Source organism: Onychomys torridus, chromosome 10 (assembly GCF_903995425.1).
Source record: "Onychomys torridus chromosome 10, mOncTor1.1, whole genome shotgun sequence".
Lineage (NCBI taxonomy): Eukaryota > Metazoa > Chordata > Mammalia > Rodentia > Cricetidae > Onychomys > Onychomys torridus.
Genome location: NC_050452.1, coordinates 55,521,789 through 55,532,286, shown reverse-complemented (window position 1 = coordinate 55,532,286; position 10,498 = coordinate 55,521,789). Strand labels below are relative to the sequence as shown.

Below are 10,498 nucleotides of genomic sequence, written 5' to 3'. Positions count from 1 at the left end.
CTGAGAGCTTCCCTCTTGTAAGGAAAACTACCCAAGGTCAAAAGAGAACTGCTCAAAAGGATTAGAGGGAACAAGGCTTCAAGCTCACATGGGGCCCAGAATAGCCCCTGTCCTTGCCAGCCAGCACAAAGAACTTCCTAATACTTGGAGCATTAGGTAGTACGCTCAGAGTGGTGCTGCCCCGTTAAGGGGGAGCCTTAACCCTAGACCAAGTGTTGTTCTGATCACTTCCTGCAAACATTTAAAAGACTCAAGGGGATTAATGATTCCTAGGCAACGTATCCTAGAACAAAACTCAAGTCTACTTACAAGAATACAAATGTATCCAGCACCCAGTGAGGTAAAACTCACAACACTGGGCACTTCATTTAAAACATTGCCAGACATCAACAAGTAGAAACATTTGACTCAATAAGAACAAAACTAATAAACTGAAGTTGACACTGATAACAGAGTGGGCAAATAAAGTGTTTATAAATATTTCCTGTTTAGCAAGAAGGTAGAGAAGAAGCTGGCTGCAGGAAATGAAGTTTGGGGAGACATTGTTAATTTAACCACGTGTTTCTGAGTATATATACATATATGTATGTATGTGTGTGTGTGTGTGTGTGTGTGTGTGTGTGTGTGTGTGTCCCCCATGCATGCAGGTACCTTAGGGCCAGGACAGGGAATCAGATCCCTCGGAGCTGGAGTTACAAGTGGTTGTGAGCCACCACGTGAATGCTGGGAACCAAACCCAGTGCTTTGCAAGAGCAGCAAGTGCTCTTAACTGCGGAGGAATCCTCCAGCCCCATGGATGATGCTTTGGAAAGTTCCAAGACAATGTTCTAGAGAAAATGCAACATCTAACATGCAGAACAAGGCGCTGCTTTAAAAAGAGGTTAGACCATTGGAAGAAAGCACTAGAGTGGATTCTGAGGACCACAGGAACAACCTAAAATGAGACAGAGAGAAGAGATCATCAGTAAGTGTGAAGTGTGTGTGTGTGTGTGTGTGTGTGTGTGTGTGTGTGTGTGTGTATGTGTGTGTGTGTTTTGGTGAGATCTGCAGCAGAGACTGAAACTCTTATGCACTTTCTAAGAATATAAACTGATGCCACCACAATGGAAAACAATTTGAGATTGCCTCAAAAAGTTTAAAAATAGAAGTGTAATAACATCCAACAATCCTTCTTAGTATTTATGCAGAAAAATTGAAATGACAATCTCAAAGATTAGTTTGAACTCCTATGTTTGTTACAGCATTATTTTTTTTTTCCCGAGACAGGGTTTCTCTGTGTAGCTTTGTGCCTTTCCTGGAACTCACTTTGTAGATCAGGTTGGCCCCGAACTTACAGAGATCTGCTTGCCTCTGCCTCCAGAGTGCTGGGATTAAAGGCATGCGCCACCACTGCCCGGCACAGCATTAATTTTAATAGCCAAGGCATGGAAACAACACACTTAATCCATTGATGAATCAATAGATTTAAAAAATGGTGTAAACATACTGCACAGAAGGAAATCTTGCATGTTGTAAAAACTTGGATAATCCTTGGGAATATTATGCTAAGTGAAATGAGCTAGTTGCAGAAGGACAAACTATATATGTAGTGTACATGAAACTGTCAAAACAGAAGCTAGAGGCAAGACAGTGAGAAGTGAACTACTTTACTGGGGGATAACGTTTCAGCTCTTCAAAACGGGTTCCGGAGACCTGCTCTACAAAATGTGCTCATAGAAAACAGGTCAAAAAAAGAAAAATATCAAAAAAGATAAGACCTTGATAAGACCAAAACAATTAATAAAGCTGTATATGAGCTGATTAGAGTAAAAAAAAAAATCACCAGCATTAGAAACAACAAAGATGATATGTGCATGAAAACATGAAAAACTTTATGTCTATACATTTGACAGCAGGCAGGGTTAGCCTTCTGACTTTGTTATGGTCTCAAGTGGTTTTGGCTGTTCTGGATTCTCTGCATCTGCATGTATTGTGGCCTAGGGCCCGACTTAACTGTTGGGAAACAGGCTACATACAGACTTTGCAATACAAACAGACTACCAGGCTCTCTGTGTGACCGTCATGACCCAACCACAAAAAATCACCAAGGTTCTACATGGCTGGTCTCACGGGAAAAGGCAGACATTCCTACACCAGAAGAGGTGTCCAGCATGTGCAGTGCCTTGTCTGTGGTCATGGTCTCCCTTCTCAACCTAGGTACCTGCATGTGCGCCCTTCCTCAGAGCCTCTTTCTTCTCCGGGAGAGAAACAGAGATGGAAGGCACCTTTCTCCACACTGACTCAACGCCCAACACTTTCCCACCCATAGCCCCTCCCCTTCTGTCTCCTCCAGGTCCCCAGCTCTACACTGTATCCTATTGGGGTGCCTTGGCATTGAGACAATTCTTCATACCTGTCCTGATCTACCTGATTGTCAGCCAGAACTATTTCTTGAGGGAAAATGAACAGGCTCGTGGGTGGGCAGCCCTCTTTCCTAGTTACTCTCTTCTTTCCTGCCCTAGTATATGATTACTTTTACCTATACTTACTGTCTTTACCAGCTAGCCACTCTGATACCGGGCAATCTTGGCTCTTGATATTGTGAATTCCAGAATCACCTGTCAACTTCTCAAAAAGAAAGCCTTCTGGATTTTGATTAGTATTTCGAATTGAATCCATGGATCAATTGGGCTGAAACTGACAATGAAGCAATCAGTTCCACAGTCCCTTCAAATTCCACTCAGTGATGTTGTCACAGTCGGTCTGTATTGTCAGGGTACAGGTCTTACACAGTTTTTGTCCCATGTTTCTTCTTGACACAGTCTTACCATATTGCTCAGGCTGGCCCGAACTCCAGAACACAATTGTTGGTGGGTTTGTTTTTCTCTCTCTCTCTTTTGGATGGTCTGCCACCCAGCTCCCAAATAAATCACTTGTGGAGTCTTATTCTTACTTATAAACAACCGGCCTTCACTTGGCTTGTTTCTTGTCAGCTTTCCTTAACTTACATTATCCCATCTACCTTTTGCCTCTGGGCTTTTCCCATTCTCTAACTTCTGTAAATCTTACTCTTACTCCATTGTTTGCTGTGTAGCTGGGTGGCTGGCCCCTGGAGTCTCCTTCTTCTCTGGCTACTTCTTTCCTCCTCCCAGATTTCTCCTTCTATTTACCCTCTCTGCCTGCTAGCCCGGAATATCCTTTCTCCTACCTTGCTATTGGCTGTTCAGATATTTATTAGACCATCAGGTGTTTTAGACAGGCAAAGTAACACAGCTTCACAGAATTAAACACATATAACATAAATAAAAGCAACACACCTTAAAATAATATTCTACAACACACAAGTGTTCCACCTGTCTCAGTCTCTCTGCTAGCTAGGACTAAAGACATGTGCCACCATGCTCAGCTAAGATTCACATACAAGGAATTACCAGGGGCTTCCACATGCTAGGCCAGCACTCTATCATTCAGCCATACCCTAAGCCTGATTCACATTTTTCAGTGTTACAGAGATTGCTATTGCTTAATTCTGATCTCTGACTGATTTCTGATATATAAAAATAATTGATTTTTGTACATTGGTCTTCTATCCTAAACATTGGTGAAGTCATTTTTTTTGCTTTGGGAGCTTTGTGGTAAATTGTACATTTTATACCTAAGTGACAATGTGGTCTGTAAATAAAGACAGTTTTATTTCCTTCTTTGCAATCTGAATGACTTTTTGTCTTAGTCTTTTTACATTAGCTGAACTTCCCATAACATGTTGAGAAGTTGAATCTAAAAACAGAAGCACTCTCCATTTGTTAAGCTTGTGTGAAAATGTCAGGTTTTTTGCTGGTGGTAGTGATATGAATTTTGTTACCATGTAGCTCAGAATGGGCTTAAACTCTCTAAGTAGACAAGGCTAGCTTTGAACTCATGATCCTCCTGCATCAACTTTCCAAGTATAGAAATTACCTCAATATTGAAGTAGCCAATTTTTTATAGGCACCTTTTGTCATATTCAAGAAATTCTAACTTTGCTGAGTTTAATTTTAATTAGAAATTGGTGTTGAATTTTGTAAAAGTGCATTTTCTATATGTATTGATATAATCACAATGTCTCTCTTTTAATGTGTCAGTAAGACAGATCAGTGATTATCTTGATTAATGTAGCACTATACTGCTGTGGTCTGGGTTCTGTCCTTTCCAAAATTTATGTTGGAATTCAGGTGCCAGTGTTAACAGCATTGCCTTAGGAGGTGGGCTTTTAATGCCCTGTTAAACCATGAGTGTTCTACCCTGGCAGGTGGGCCCACTCCTTAATTAAAGGGCTTTCAGAAGCAAGCATTTTCTCTTTGTCCTTCATGTCAGATGAAACAGCAAGAAGATCCTTTATACATAGATGCTGTTGCCTTGATATTGGGTTTTCCAGCCTCCAGAACTGTGAGCCAATACATTTGTTCTTATAACTTCTGGGTCCCATATTCTGTCATAGAAACACAAATCAACTAGTATGAGAACATATAAAGCTGTTAGAATATACTGATTCCTTCTCTTTATTTATTGATTATCAAGATACTGAATTGGCTCCTTATTCTAAATGGTGATCTTTTTTTTAACCATGGTGAAACATTAACTTAAACACAATAATGAATTATTTACAAATTTCAAGACATTGCGGCTTTTATACCATTGGAGCTCGAGTGGCCAAGTTTTGGTCAGTTGCAGCCTCTCTGTGGAGCCTGCTGAGCATCCTTTTGACATTACTGGCTCATTGCTCAAAGCATGCTTATTGCCTGGTGTGACAAGACATCCCAAGTTCATCTTGTACATTTTCTTCCCTAAACCCAAAATCAGTCAATTACCCAAAAAAGTCCCAGTTGTGTCTGTCAGTGCTATTCATTGTAACAAGGTTGGCTCTTGGTACCAGGGCTTTCCAGGCATGAGCAGTCAACTCCCAATTCTAATACAAGCTGCTTTCACTTAAGTTTGTATTCTGCTCCCACCTCCACCCCCCCACTACACACACACACACACACACACACACACACACACACACACACACACTAAATCACAGATCTCAAGCATCGGCATAATGAGGAATAAAGTATTCATTTGCTTCAGCCAGCAACCCACATGCAATAGTTGCTCCCCCTGTTCTAGCATGACTGTTGAAACATTCAGCGCACCCCCATCATCGGCATGCAGCACACACTTGCATTTCATCCTCACTAGTCTTGCTTCTACATGGCCTGTGGCTTGCCTAGTCATTAGGGTTGTGTGACTCTTGCTTTCTAGTGGACTCCCCAGAAGGGCTGTAGGAGAGCAATTCTCCCTGTGAGTTACATGTTGAGCATGAAGCTCTGTGCACTTCCTGTGAGGAAGAGAGAAAGGAGAGAAAGAAGGTAGCTTAGGCTGTGGTTCTCAGTTCACTTCATATTATTTATTATTATTACTTTATTTAAAAGTAAGTTTAGTTGGGTATAAAATCCCTGGTTGCGTTTTCCTTGAGAATCTTAAATGTGGTATTCTTATTTTCTTCTTGCTCTATTCTGACTTTCTTTCCTTTAGAAGCCATTTAATTTTTTTTAAATGTTAGTATTTAATTAACCTCCCTGGGTGGCTTCAAGCCACCAGGACACAGGCACCTCCAACACCCTTCATCTTCTCTTCAGCTCTTCTGCTGAAAAATTTGGCTTTCATGATGACAGGCTGCTTAGGGAGCTTTCCCTTCCCCAGAACTTTGTAGTGGCACAACATCAATGATGGGAGCAGCTCCAGTCTTGTTCTTTGCAGCGTTGACACGTGTCTGCTCACTGACCAGTGTCCACAATTTATCCAGGTTGACAGTCAGACAGAAGCTCTGGTTCCTCTTTAAGTGGTAATGTCTCATACCAACTCTCCCAAAGTAACCTGGATGATATTTGTCGAAGTTGATTCTGTGGTGATGCATACCTCCAGCATTCCCACGGCTTCCTGGGTGCTTGCAGTGTTTACTGATGCGGCCATGGCTCACGTGGCCCCGGAGTTTCCGGGTCTTCCTCAGTCTGGATGGCATGGCGGCAGCAGAACGGGAAAACGCTAATGTTTTTGTATAGCTATCCTGAGATGTGTGTCCTTTTCTTTAAAATAAGCAGTAAGGAAAAATGTCTTGGTTGGCTGTGTTCATATTCCAAGGTTCACTGTGTTCCCCTTCAATATGTTATCTTAACCTCCTTTTTAAAGCTCAGGGAAACACTCTTGAATTGTAGTTTATTTTCACCATGTATTCTGTTGGTTACATTGGTTTTCCTCTACAAAAAGAGACAGTTTGAGTCACTTTGTGTCATTATTATCCTCTTTTCTGGGGTCAGAGGGGCAGACATTTGCTATGTAGCCCACGCTGGCCAAGAGCTTGCTGTGCCTCTTCCTTACCCTCCCAAGTCCTGGGAGTACAGTCATGTATGATCCTGCACCACATATCTCCATTTTTAAATTGAGAAAACTGATAGTGACCAGGAAGGTTATTGAATTTGTTCAAGGTCCACAGCTCTGCCCGGTTCTGAACCCTGAGTTGGCTCCAGGACCCTGACACTTGGTCCAAATCTGACACAGTCCTCCCATGCCTACAACCTGTGTTCCTTCACACAGTTGCTCTCATATGCCTTGATGCCTTGCTTCTCCATGAACCAGTGGCCCTGGCATTACTTGGGGACCCACAGAAACACAGAATGCCAACTGTCTGAGCCAACATGATGGGAGTCTTACATTTTTGAAAATGCCAGTAAACCTCTTTGCCTGTGAGGAAGAGAGAAAGGGTAGCTTAGGCTGTGGTTCTCAGTTCACTTCATATTATATCCCCTGAAATCATGTAAAATCTAAGTTGCCAGACCAGAACCTCTAGCAGTTGGATCACAGTGTCTGGGAGTCAAATGTTCCCAGGTACAGTCAAGTTCACTAGCCCATGTATAAGGGCTACTTGCTCCCAGGTACAGGCAAGTTCACTAGCCCATGTATAAGGGCTACTAGCTCCCAGGTACAGTCAAGTTCACTAGCCCACATGTAAGAGCTAGCTCCCTTAAGCTCCCTCCCTAGTGCTGGTTCAGTGGAACCCAAGATTTGGTCCTGGTAACAAGTCCCCCAGAGGCAGGGGTGTTGCTGGCCCAAGGTGTTTCTAAAGTGAAATGAAACTGCTCAGGGTTTCCTTCAACACTGCCGGTTATGACAAATGGGAAGGGAGGCAAAGCCCCTGCTATGGCACCGGGGTCCTGGTGAGTTGTTTCTGAGCTAAAATAATGAATTCTGACAGAACGGGAGTGGGGCTCCAGGCTCTTGAGGGGCCGTCAGGTACCTCACACCTAACGTGTATTGGTGCTTGTGGGGCAGGCTGTGATTCCCAGGGCCCAGTGGGCCAGTCCGTATCCAGCCACTCCCTGGCGCCCCAGGGCCTCAGCTCCTGCAATCTCAACTCCCTTTTGCCTGCCAGTGTCCTTACCACCCATCTACGGGTTCTTTCCCAGCCTATCTATGCTTCTCTTGCTTTTTTCTGACTTGCCGAGTCCGGAAAGCTTCCTTGGTTTCGACTAAATTAAAGCTTTTTAGTCTTAGCCATGAAACTAGGAAACGTAAGCCAGGAAAGGGGCCCCGGTGACGAATGCCTAGGAGACGTGGCGTGACCGAACTTGATCAGCTCTCCACTCTGACTCCATTCACGACAGGCAGCATTTGGTCTGGTGGCTGCCGTGCAGCAGGATTTAACATGCACGGTTCTCACTCCCGCTTATAATTTACGTACTTTTCTCCCTGGCAAGACCTGAGCAACTGTCGTCAGCAGGTTGTGAGGGACTTACCTCCCACGAGGCAAGTCTATGTTGGGTTTAGCGATAGCCCAGAGAATACGCCTCACCTCCCCTGGCCTGTGCGGTAGAGTGGAGATGATGGATTCTGAAAACAAAGACTGGGTGGGTCCTGCTTTCTGGGGGTTCCAAGTCCAAGGAACCCTCACTCACAGCTCACTTGAGCTGACTGCACCTGAGATGGTCGAACACCTCCCCAGAATTCCACGGGGTCAAAGGTAACCTCTATCACGGAGCAAACTAATCCTTTTTTCCCCCCCAGGCTTCCCGGGTAAGGAAAACGGAGAGCTGAAACTGTCCGATGGGCAGGCGACTAAGTAGGACTCTGAAGTCCCAGCCCCCAACACGCATGCAGAGTCTACTGGCCCTCGTTTGGCGCCAGCATCAAATCGGTCAGGAAAAGCCGCCCCAAGACCTGAAATTGTTCAGATAGCCCAGAGGTCTCTTTACAAAGACTCTCAGGAGACGTTCATCCTAGCTACTCTCTAAAGGACAGCCGAGGGAAGGCTTCCTTTCCCAAACGAGGTGTTTCGACAACCTCCCTGAGACCACCGCCCTAGCTGGCAAAGGATCCAGTACCCACCAGGCAGGCTGGTCAGCCTCTGCGGAGAGGTCTCTGCTTGCCTGTGACTGGCCAAAACAGGTTCATGTTCTCCGCCTCCCTCCCCCCAGCCTACCACCACCTCCCTGGGGCCTGCTATTTAATGGTGGGGTTTTGAAGACAAAAATAAGAGGAGATATATCCTGGCCCATAAGTGAGTAATTAGCCTAATGAAAACTCACTTTAGGGGTAGCTAATTAGCCAATAGAGGACAAACAATGGCGGAGGGAAGTCCCTGGGGGATTGAGAAACCCACTGGATGCAGACAGGCTGTCTCTGAGTTCTAGAGGTGGAGCAAGGCCCTGCAGCTTTAAGCATCCAATTAATTAGGTGAGCTTATCTGAGGCGTCTAGGATCCGGGCCTCAAGCCAACTACCTTATATGTCCCACAGTTAAGATTCTTGCCTCACCCACTGGTTCTCAGTGTAGTCTCCAGGAAGCTGCATCTGCGTCACCTGGAAACCCAGGCTGCTGAGTCAGAACGCATTTCTGGTAGAGGATCCCATGGGCTGTGCTCCACAGGCTGTCCACGTGATCCTGGTAGAGGCTTAGATTGGAAGGTCACTGCTTTAATGAGATTCTTTTAGCTCCTTTAGGTGAGACTGAATGGGGATCCACCAGAGGTAAGAGGGTAGAGGTCACAAAGAGGGCCTTAAATTCAGCTGGCTGTGGCCTTGAGACTTGATAGTTATGCAACCTGGTTCATGGGTTTCCTTGACTCTGGGATGGGGCAGATATAACTTCTTCAGGGAAATCGTGTCAGGCATTTCAAAGTTTGTCTCCCCGGGGCCAGGTATCGCAGGCCTGAAAACACAGCTCCTTGAGAGGCTGAGGAGAAAGACATGGTCAAGGCCAGCCTGGGCTTTGGGATAAGCTCCAGCCTGGCCTGGGTGACATAATGAGACTGTCTCAAAATAACAACTACAAAGAGGCCGCAGGGGCCCTCTTCCTGAGGCGTCCTATCAATTAGATGAGCTGATCTGGGAGTGTAACTCAGTGGAAGAGAACAGAGAGCTTGCTTGACCCTGGAGTCAGTTCCCAGTACTGCCGAAAAGAACCGCCCCCCCCCCCAAACAAAAACAAACATAAGACACACACACACACACACACACACACACACACACACACACACACACGCATGCACGCACGCATGCACGCACACACACAGATTGAGAGAGAGTGCCTCTTCCTTGCTACTTAAAAGGAAGTCTGAAAAAAACCTAATTTATGCCTAGGACAAAAATCTCAAGATAGCAGATGGCTACATCCATGTATACAATGGCTACATCCATGTATACAATGCTGCCCTTAATGCATTTCTAATTAACTTTTTAAAATGTTTCTGGGCCTGAGTAATTCAGCTTAGCCTCTGAGTCCTGAGGATAAGGATTTATTTTTTTTAAGCAGAAATATGTTTTCCAGTGCTTTTATCCAAATAGTTTCAAAGATTAGATTAAAACTCTCTAAAAGTGAAATTTAGCTGCATGCACTTACACTCTGGGGGGCGGGGTGATAACTTTTGTTGTGTTTAAAGAGATGAAGAACAGATCATGTGATGCTTTTGTTTTAAATTTGTAATTAAATTTTAGAAAACTAAGCAACATTATTTGAGCACTTACCTTACCTTGTAATGGAGAACAGTTTCACTGTATTGTACACTGTGTGGCTTCCTGTTATAAAAATAGACATCTTTAACAGAAATTTTAGAAAACACAAGGAAATGTGGAGAAGAAAAATAAACCCCATCCTTTCACTCACAGGAAATAGCTATTTTAGTCAATCCTTTGTACCATTTTTCTGCTTAGATGTATAATGTTCATATGCACAAAGACTTGTAAAAATTAATGCTGCTGCTGCTGGGATCCCCCAAATCCTATTTAGATTCCCAAACTGACTATGTCACACGTCTGCACACATGCACTTAGCGTGCTTGCAGAAAGAGAGAGTCTAGAATGGTTTACTATGACTGAGACTCTCTGCTGAAAGGATAGCAGGGACCAGAGTCAGTTAAAAGAAAGAAAAAAAAATGCTTGAGATTGTAGAGAAAGTCAACAGTGTCAGGATTTCCCTTGTGGCCAGAAGTGGTGTTGGCCTGAGACAC

The 10,498-nt window shown here is 44.2% G+C and overlaps 1 pseudogene; it reads right to left on the bottom strand.

Moving 5' to 3' along the window:
* Positions 1-5,567: 5,567 nt before the first annotated feature.
* LOC118592424 lies at positions 5,568-6,034 on the bottom strand (annotated as a pseudogene).
* Positions 6,035-10,498: the final 4,464 nt, after the last annotated feature.